Here is a 10,583-nt window from a genome sequence, read left to right on the forward strand (position 1 = left end):
CATCACCATGAGGAACATCTTGGGAACTCCTCAAAACCTTGCAAGAACATCAGGCACAAACCAAGGATGCACTAAAGAGCCATATCAGCCCTGATTGAGGGTTCTTCTCTGAACAATGCTGAGCTCCTGTTTCCCACAGAATATCGAAGGGAAAATCTTTGTGGGCAGGACAATGAACTGATCTGAGTGAAGCTACCTCACATGCATCTCTTCCTGGGTGTTCTCCTTCCTTTACCACACTGTCTTTCCATCTCGATTGACCATACTATTCATGCATGCAGTACCTTAGCACTCCAACACATCAACCTCTCTTATTCACTGCTTTCTCTGACTCTTGTCTCTCAATTGTCTGATTCACACACGTTTACGTCACGCATGCTCTTGCCATTCAAAGGCTAATCATAAGGCTACTAATGGCTTCCAAAGCCAAGGCCAGTCGGAGCATGCTCTCGCATGCCCAAGCATATATTTTCTTGTCCACCCAGCCCTACCATTGTCCAATAAGGATGGCTCTTCTTGTATTCACAGCGAGTTGCTAGTCATGTGCTAGTTGTACCTTGTATTCGATTTTTTTTTCTACAATTATCAACTTCATTCACATTTCACCAATCTTCGCTTAACTGGCATTCCAAACTGTGACAAAGCAATACAAATCTGGCATGTTCTAAATTATTAGTCTCCATTATAACAAGTACTTAATCATAAACTATTCCCATTAAACAAAGCAAAATACAGAAATTCTCATTTTTAGAGCAATATTTTTTATGTACTACCGAAGATAGGAAAGGCTTGTCATTGAAAAATATATTTTATGACTGATGGTATTTTTTTTTTCGTCTGGATGATGATAAGGGTGAAGCTTAGAAATATCGGAGAAGACCATGAGTAGACATCAATGTACATTTACATGAATTACAAAATCATTAACAGACAAGGGTCGAATCAACACAGTAGATCGAATTTGAACTCGCTGTTCTTGCTCATATGGGAACATAACAAAGGGAAAATTTATCTCTTACATTAAAAAAGCTATAAATGGGAAATAATGGAAATTGAGTCGAGTCAGCTGTAATGGAAAGGCGACGCCCAACTCATACCAGATTGCCAGGCTTGAAGACCGATTATGTATCACTTAATTAGGCATTCTTACTAATGCATGTGAATAGCTGCTCTATGCTGCCAGGCGAGGTTGCACTTGGACTGACACTTCCATTTTGTGACCAGGTGAAAATGAACAGGCTGCACTGTGTTTGAGAGCCGCCAACAGAAAGCAGTGAAAAGAATCCATTTTCAAAGGTCACTTTAGGGTTCTTTTAAAATTAATCGATATACGAACATGATACAAAATCAGAAAATGTGAAAAAATATGACATGAGTTTTAATAAAAAGAACCCTTTATTGAAGTTGTTTTTTGAGATAAAGAAATCATTGTTCTTGCAAGATGTGTGTGTGTGTGTGTGTGTGTGTGTGTGTGTGTGTGTGTGTGTGTGTGTGTGTGTGTGTGTGTGTGTGTGTGTGTGTGTGTGTGTGTGTGTGTGTGTGTGTGTGTGTGTGTGTGTGTGTGTGTGTGTAGTTGGTTCTTTTCTCCATATGCACGTTTCAGAAGGTGTAATGTAGTTCTCCCATGGATGTAAGTATCCACCTCCGTTTCAATAAGGGATCATGATTCATGAACCAAGCTGTGAAGTCTTGTTGTTCTCAAAGTTTTGTGCCGAGGGCTCTTTTCAGGATCGTCACCGAGTCCAGGGAAGGTTCCAATTGTTTGTTTGTAGTAAAATTCCCAGGGATGGTTTTCAAGATTTTGAAAAAAGGTTCTTCATTATTATTTTGTGGCTCCAATTATCATTGGTATTATTTTGGCGTGTTGTTTATGCCGAAATCACTGGGTACTGTCACCTCAATAAGCAATGCCATCTTTTCTTTTTTGTACCGAAGCATTATATCCGGATGCAATGCTTTGATTTCTATGTTCATGTTCAATGGGATCATCAGGTTGTAGGTGAGAATCATGTCCTTGTTTTCAGTCATCGCTTTTGTATCAAGTTTCCATGAGTTTTCTGAAACTGGGATATTGAATGGTTTGCAGATACACCAGCAGAATACTCGATATACTTCACTATGCCTTTGTGTGGACAACTGTTCAGGTATACGTTTTTTACATCCCAAAAGGAGTCGACTCATGCTTTCTGTTCTACCTTGCAGAACCTACTCCAGTCTGACTCAGTCCCGATATTTTGTTAACCAAAGGGTTCATGGATTTAAATCAAGACGAATTTGCATAACATGGGTCCAATGCACCTGGGAACTGAAACAAAGTTAACTTGCAATATATATATTGTTATCCTTTTATATACAATGTTAAGGCTCATGGATGATATATATATATATATATATATATATATATATATATATATATATATATATATATATATATATATATATATATATATATATATATATATATATCATGGATGATATATATATATATATATATATATATATATATATATATATATATATATATATATATATATATATATCATGGATTATATATATATATATATATATATATATATATATATATATATATATATATATATATATATATATATCATGGATGATATATATATATATATATATATATATATATATATATATATATATATATATATATATATATATATATATATATATATATATATATATATACACATATATATGATAGCAATCATTGTATCAATGATGAACAGACATTCGATATGAGTGAGGAAAGTGAAAAAAAAACTTTATCGTTAAGAAATTGTTGCGGCCTGTTCCATGTCAAGGCATGGAGGAGCAGGCCAAAAACATGGTGACTTCAGACCCCAGCGAAGTTACCCAAGAAAAGCCTTCAAACCCCAGAGAGCAAAGTGGCCGAGGATCGCCTGATGAAGAATTTAATTAAATAAGCCCGTTAATTATCTTCAAAATGGGTCTTTTAAATAACCCAAACACCCAATTTTCACTCTCACTCTTCCTTGGAAATTTTTTTTTGTATGCATGCAAAGTTTCCTGCTAGGTTTTAAAGTTTTGAAGTTATGGAGGAGACACACTGACCCACAGACACACACATTGACATTTATTAGTATAGATTATAAAAGGCTTCATTTACTTGTCCAAATTCGTCCAATTTATGCATTAAGAAATCCACAAGATTAGAAAGAGCTATTTCATCAAGATTGTATCACCGTGCCGCATAAAAAGATTGAAAAGAGCAGTGTTGTTGGGGCAAAAGTTTCCTGATTGCCTCACATGCCATATGTTGATGCTGATTTTCAGGATCAAGCATGGCATAGGTTTGCCGGTGTTGAGCTGCATTGGTGGCGCGCACAGATTGCTGGCGAGAGGGAGACATAGCAGCACGTGTTTGGCGATGTTGAGTTGCATTGGCATCGTGCTTTTATTGCTGACCTCCTGTACTCAAATTGGCAAGGCCCCATTGCTGACATTGACGTGCCAAATCAGGATGGCATTGTTCAACATCACGATCAACAAATAGCTTTCTGTTACTTTTTGGCATTTTTGGGGCTTGTTTGTGGAATAAGCAGATAAAATTATATATTTCTTACACTTAAAAAATGAATAATACGAACTCAATAATAAAGTAGAGTTTAAATAGGCTACTTAACTGTCATCTGCAGTCGCGCCAGCAATGTTCATTAACTTTGCAGTTCACAACAAATGGAATACAGTGTTATGACAATAATTGTCATACAACAATTAATATACATAGGCAAATTTGTTAAAACCAGTTAGCAGTTATCAGAAGTTATCAGTTCTGGTTCCGGTCCTTGAGTGGTGATGGCGGTTCCTCTTCAGGGTCTCTGCTGACTTTCTCAAAGATAAGTTTTCCGGTCGTTTTTGTCACGATTTTACTGTTATTTTGTTATCATTGTGTTTACTGTGTGTTTCTAGTTCAGTCCTGTGTTAAAATTTGTGTGAATTGTTGCGTTTTCGTCGTCTTTTCATATCGGGTTTCTTTGAGGCCTACCATTCTTCCCGTTTGTGTGCAAGATCGTGTTTATTGTGCTTTCTCCTTATTACCATCACTTTCTATTTTGCCACTTTTCCCTCCACCCACCTTCTATCCCACCCAACTATACTCTCTGTTTCACATCTTAAAATATAAAAAATACAACAACAAAAAAACCTTCACCTCATCTTATACCCCATGTAACCAGCCTGGTGTTGGCTTTGTGATTAGGGTGGTGGCTTGGGATCCGAGGGTCCTGTGGGAAGAAATAATTATATTAATGTACTCTCAATTATAATTGTTGCTGGTGTTTTATAAATTTAATTTTTATGCTGTAAGTCAAATTGGATGTCAGTGATGCTTTCTTTTAGCCAAGAGTCTTTCGCCCTAAATGTTGATACAAGGAATGTCTTGCTATGGAACAAAGTGACCTGGTTGATAACACCAACTTTTGCCATGATTACATGATTTGCTTTTCACCGAGAAGACACGTATTGCAGTTGGAGTTCTTTGCCTAAGGCTTATCAGCCCCCCCCCTCCACTCTCCCAAAAACATACAAATGCCATAAAATATAATCTTGTTTTCAGTGCAAATCTTTGAAGATGTTTACCATTTCGGTGGCTTGTACTCCTTGGTACCAAGTAAAAAAAATAAAATTATCTGATGTAATGTACTTCCCGTTGTGGACAGTGAATTAATTGTGGCTGTCATTTAAGTACCAGGATTTACATCGAGTCGGTTAAAATGTAAACTATAAAATTCTACAACAGGCCTAAGTTCGAGCCCTTTTTCCACTAACTTAACACCAGGGGGTTGACTCAGCCTGTCATCCTTTTAAGGTTGGCGAAATGAGCACCACGATAGAGGTAATATGGGCACTGCATCAGTGGCATCGCTGTGCCCATAATCAAGGATGCAACCAGCAGCCAAAAAGGCAGGACAATGGGAACCACATGTAACCACGTGACTTCTGGTACAGACTATTCTTCCTTCTACCAATCTACCATCTTCCTCCTACTTTAGCCGATCACCACACAGCTTCACAGTTTTTTTTCTTCAACCTTTCCTTTATATGTCTTACATAACCTCTCACGTTACAGCTGTCGGAACCACGTATTTCGTGCCCCCTACCCTTCTTCTAACTGTAACTTTCATTGAACTACCAGTTTCCTTCTGCATTTGCTGATCCAAATTCACCAACACCTTCATGATTTTTCTTCAACCTTTCCTTTTAAAAATCCTACTTAATCTTTATCAAAAAATAAAAAATAAAGAAACGGTCTTTTAAAATTTTACAACCTCCTCTTTCACACAAGTGGATCTCTGTATTGTATCGTAATTCACGACTCCTCTTATTTAAAAGGCTGTTTTCAATTTGACCTTTCCTTAATTCCGTGTCAAAAAAGTCCCACTGTTACAACGTTTATTCTCTCCATTCTCTTAACTCTCCTTTATTGCACCCCTCATATAATGTCCTTATTCACATCTCTGACTTAAAAAAATTTAAATCCCAGTTTGCAATGTATGTTTGTGTTCCATCAATCATCCCTTTTTTTCCAACTTCAGTGTCAATTCACCCCCACCTCATTATATCTACCTCCTCCTAACCCCACACCTGTTATTTTCTTTCTCTGAAATCAATTCATCCTTGTAATTCCTTCAAAGAAATTTGCTCTCTCTCATGCACAGATTTATCCCATCTCATCTCCAGTTGTCATACCCTTCCCCCGCCCATGGTGCACTGAAGCTTGTGGCGAAGTAGTTGTCCCTGAAACAACTTGCCTTCGCCTCATGGAAGGCTAATCCAATTGAAGGCAATGTCATTTCTTCCACAAAGCTCGGCGCAAGTATGTGTCGACCCTGAGGAGATCCAGAAAACAACTTCTTTCTAATCTCATGTCTGAACTCTCAAAACTGTCTCCCTCCTCTAAATCCTGTGCTATCTAGTCAAGTCTGTTTCTGGTGTATGTTCCACCTCCATCACCACGATTGCCTCAAAAGGTCACACAGCTGACACTGCTCATGAAAAGGCAAAATGCCTAAACTCCGTGTTTACTTCTAAATCTTGTGTCCCAAACTGAACACTTTCTGTACCCACCTTACCCAGTCACACCCAGCAGTCCCTGGACTCTCTGCCCGATTCTCCTGACAAGGTGGAGAGCTTGCTGTCAACCCTCGACTCAGATTTTGCAACCAGTCCAGACAGCATCAGCCCACATGTCCCAAAAAACCTGCTCCTCTGCTCTTACTCACCCTCTCTCTGTTATACTCACCCTCTCATTTGCTCAAGGTCATCTGCTATCTGCTTGAGAATCAGCAAACATTACCGCCCTGCACAAAAAAGGTGAAAAACAGATCCCTGCAACGACAGACCAATCAGCCTTCTCCCAATCATCAGCAAGGTTATGGAATCCATCATCGCTTCCAATGTTAAATCCTTCCTCTTACCCAATGGCCTGATTTCCAATCATCAATTTGGATTCAGACCAGGTCTCACTACCCTGGATATGCTGCTTCTGCTTTCCCAAAAATGGATGAAGATCCTCAAAGCCAGACATGAGATCAGAGCCATCTCCCAAGACATCACATGCTGTTGAAACGGTCTGGTACCCTGCCCTGCTCACCAAATGCTCACTCTTCCTGTGGTATCCAAGGATATCTCCAGTCATGGCTCGCAGACTTCCTCCTCCTGTCACAGTCAACGTGTGGCCCGAAATGTAATTCTCTCATCCCCTTTTCCTGTCCAGGCTGCAGTTCCTCACAGCAGTGTTCTGGGCCCTGTGCTTATTCTCTTTTTCAGCAATGATCTATTCAACTCTGGAAAATACTCTTTATCTCTTTGCTGATGACTCCTCCAACTGCCAATTCAGCTGACTCTTCACTCTGCAGATCTGGATAAAATCACCAGCTGGTCCAACACGTGGAACATGTCTTTCAATCCTGAAAATCTCACACTCTCACTATGTCTCTCCAAAAAGACCATCTGAACCCCCCCCCCATCCCCAATCTACTTTCTCAACAATCCTCCTGAAGTCCTTTCATTCAAACTTTTGGGCCTCACTAGATGCCATGATCTTTTCTGGGAAAGCCACATTTCCAACCTGGCCTCCAAAACCAGTCGCTGAATGGGCATCCTCTGTCGTGCAAAGTCTTCCCTTGGCACACTAGAGCTCCTGACCACGTACAAAGCTTTCATCTGCAGCCTGATGGAGTACTGCTCTCCCCTCTGGGCTGGTGCTCCCGCCTCTCACCTTTCTTGGCTTCACGCTGTGGAAACCAAGCCACTCTGCAGTCATGACAGAGTGAATACACAGTTATTTCAGTAATTGTCATGCAACACTTTAGAAATGCAGGCAAATTTGTTACGTGTTACGTGTTACGTTAGCAGCTTTCAGAAGTGTTTTTGAAATAATGCACTACTTCTCATTGAGTCATGAATAATAAGTCGCTTTGATACTGAACGTTGTCATTGACAATGCAATAATGCCCATCAAAATAATGGGTGACCCTTCTGTATTTTCACACTAATCAGCCTTGAAAACTTTGGCTAAAACTAAACTTACGTACAAAATCCTTCATCTCATACACAAATTACTCATCTGTTTATTTTGATGGTGTGACAATGGTTGAATCAGACTAAAAACAAAATTATGGGTTGGAATGAAAATGTAGCTTTATTTCATGATAGATGTCGTGTTGTTCAGCTTTTAATGTAGATAAACTTGACATTCCTCTTAATTATATGAGGGTTTTCTTTGTATATATTAGACCGCTGACTTGATCGCTCCCAAAAAACATGCATTACCTAATCTCCTCTGTACGGATTGTAATCAAAGCTTACCTTACTTTCCTCAAAACATACCTTTATTTCATGATGGAAGACGTGTTTTTCAGTTTGTAAATGTCCACCAGAGTCTTGAAACCTAAGACATGAAGCCTGAGGCCTATAAGTAGTGACCAAAATGGTGATTGTCAGGTTACAATTGTCAATGGAGTGAGACTAGCTGTCCAACCAATGAGTCGAAAGAGAGAAACAGACGGAGAAATCCGGCTATTTTAATATGTCGATGAATTCTTGGACTATACGTACTGGACAATACATCAGCTTCCTGCTGACATCTATAAAAAGAGTTTCAACAAAAAGAAGAAAACTAAAACAGTCTTTGTTAGAATAGCTTTAATAATTATCAATCATAACAAATTTCGCACCAAATTGTTTGAAGATCGAGATTTCTTTTTCCCATTTCACATTGTACGAATATGAATGCCTTTCCCAGACAACAACCTTCTTAAAAGACTATTCTCTGGTACAGTTGCACATTAAATAAATGGAACATTGAGTGGGCAACAAGACAGCAATTAGTGTATCAATAGATTATCACAGGTGGTCAGATGTAAGCTGACACAGGGAGCTACAGTAAGGAGATTAAAACAAGTGTTCTGTCATGTCACAAAATGACACCAAATGGAATCATGTTACAATAATCAACTTCCTGCTTGTCTGTCTGTCTGTATGTCTGTGGCTGATGCATTCAGTCATTACTTTTCCGATCACAACCAAACTTGCCAGGGTGACTAAGGTTGATGAAGTTGTCGCTACTTGGTTTGTAGCTGCAAAATATAACATTCTACAAATTGTAGCTACAAAATATAATATTCAATTGAAATCAAGTTGTTCCTTGATCATAAACTGACGTTTTTGATGGACGGATGGACAGACACTACTGAACCAATTGCTTAACCCCGTTTGTCGCTGGATTGTTGGGTTGATTGACTGTCTGGACACAGGTTGTGGATGTACTGATGTCGACTCATGGTCATGGTTGTGGATCTGCTCAGTAAGGAGTGTATTATTTATTGCATTGTTGTATAATATAATGTGCAATGAGCATTATGAATACAGTGTATAATACATTCAGTCCTCTTACAAGTAAGGGAGAAAGTTTGAAAAGTGAACTTCCATTGTTAGGTATGCCTGGTGTTGGCTTCACTGTTTGGTCAGGATCCACTGTTTGGAGATGTTCTGGGCTGAAAGGGTGAAAACCTCAAGAGAGAATGGAGCCCAGCTGATGATCAAGCAGTCAGAAAATCTACCAATTGATTATAGAAGTTCATGTCTTATGTATAAATATATATATATATATATATATATTAATAATAATAATTATAATAATAATAGTAACTAGACATGCCACTTCATAACTGCAGGCAGAAGATGGCACACTTTGATACAACCCTGCTTTGAGACAACTCCGCCTTGACACAACCCCGGGAAGAGTTCTAGGGGTTGGCAGGGGGCTATCTACCACCCCCAACCCCCCCTCTCCTCTTTAATCCAACCCCCACTTTGATAAAATCCCAGTTTGATCAGACACCTGGCTCATGACGTCCTCTTTATAAAATTGAATTCAGAATGGGATTAAAAAAAAATTCAATTCAAATCGAATGGAAGACCAAATATTGCATTGGAGTCATATCAGAAGCAACCCAAATAAGCAAAACGCAAGCACTGAGTCATCAGGAGGAACCTGGAGATAAATCAGGCCAGGTTGCATTAAATTCCCTCATCCTTAATGAAAGATTCCTCTGAACTCTAACTGTACTGAGGGGGCACATGAAGGGCTGGGAGTCCCCCCTTGACATTTTTCACAACCGCTGGGGATTTCGAATTCTCCGCTCATGACTTTTTCTCCAGGGTCTTGTGCACTTTTAATTATCACACATGCATAAAATTAGCATATTGCTTAACTAATTAGGCAATAATTCGACCAATTAACATATTCTGAATTTTTTTTTACCATCGCATTCAATACGTGATTATCTAACAGTGTGCATATTTTAAAGTTAATCGGATCATCGACGGCCGAGATCTGGGGGGGGGGGAGCCCCACCCCACAACCGTTCGCCCCCCCCATGCCCCCAGTCAGGGAAAGCTCAAAATCATTCAGTTCAGTTATCTGGATTACATAATGAAGGATTTCTTTGAGAGCTGTTGCATAAACAACCCGTAGGAAATGCTCAAGTAAGGATTTCCTTAAGAGTGAGGAAATCCTTTGGAACCATTACTATGCTTGACAACCAATCAGATTAGAGATACAGACTTTGGGATGGGTTGGGATGTGATGGGAAAATGTGCCGAGTTTTTCATTTCCGTGAAACATCCTCTCAAACCCCATGGAAATTCATTTGCAAGAGTATTTGAAGGTGCCAAATCCAAATATGAATGTTGCCAAGCCTGAACATTTCACCTTTTCATTATATGTGCTTTTTTTAATGTATTATATTGCTTTTGAGCCTCATTTTTTCAATTGTGTAGAATATCCTCAGAAATAAAATGGAAATACTTTTATTGGGGTTCACGTGGGTACTGAATCTAAATACGAATGTGACCAAGTCTTAACATTGCATACTTTACTTTTAAATACCTATTTTTTCTGTATTCTATTGTTTTTTTGCCTTATTTTTACATTTCATCGAATATCCTTTGGAATCACATAAAAATGATCATCCAGGGGTACTTGAGGTTGCTGAATCAAAATATGAATATTGCTAAGCTATCACATCATTCAT

Source organism: Eptatretus burgeri, chromosome 4 (genome assembly GCF_056783735.1).
Source record: "Eptatretus burgeri isolate ZD-2024b chromosome 4, Ebu_testis_v1, whole genome shotgun sequence".
Classification (NCBI taxonomy): Eukaryota; Metazoa; Chordata; class Myxini; order Myxiniformes; family Myxinidae; genus Eptatretus; species Eptatretus burgeri.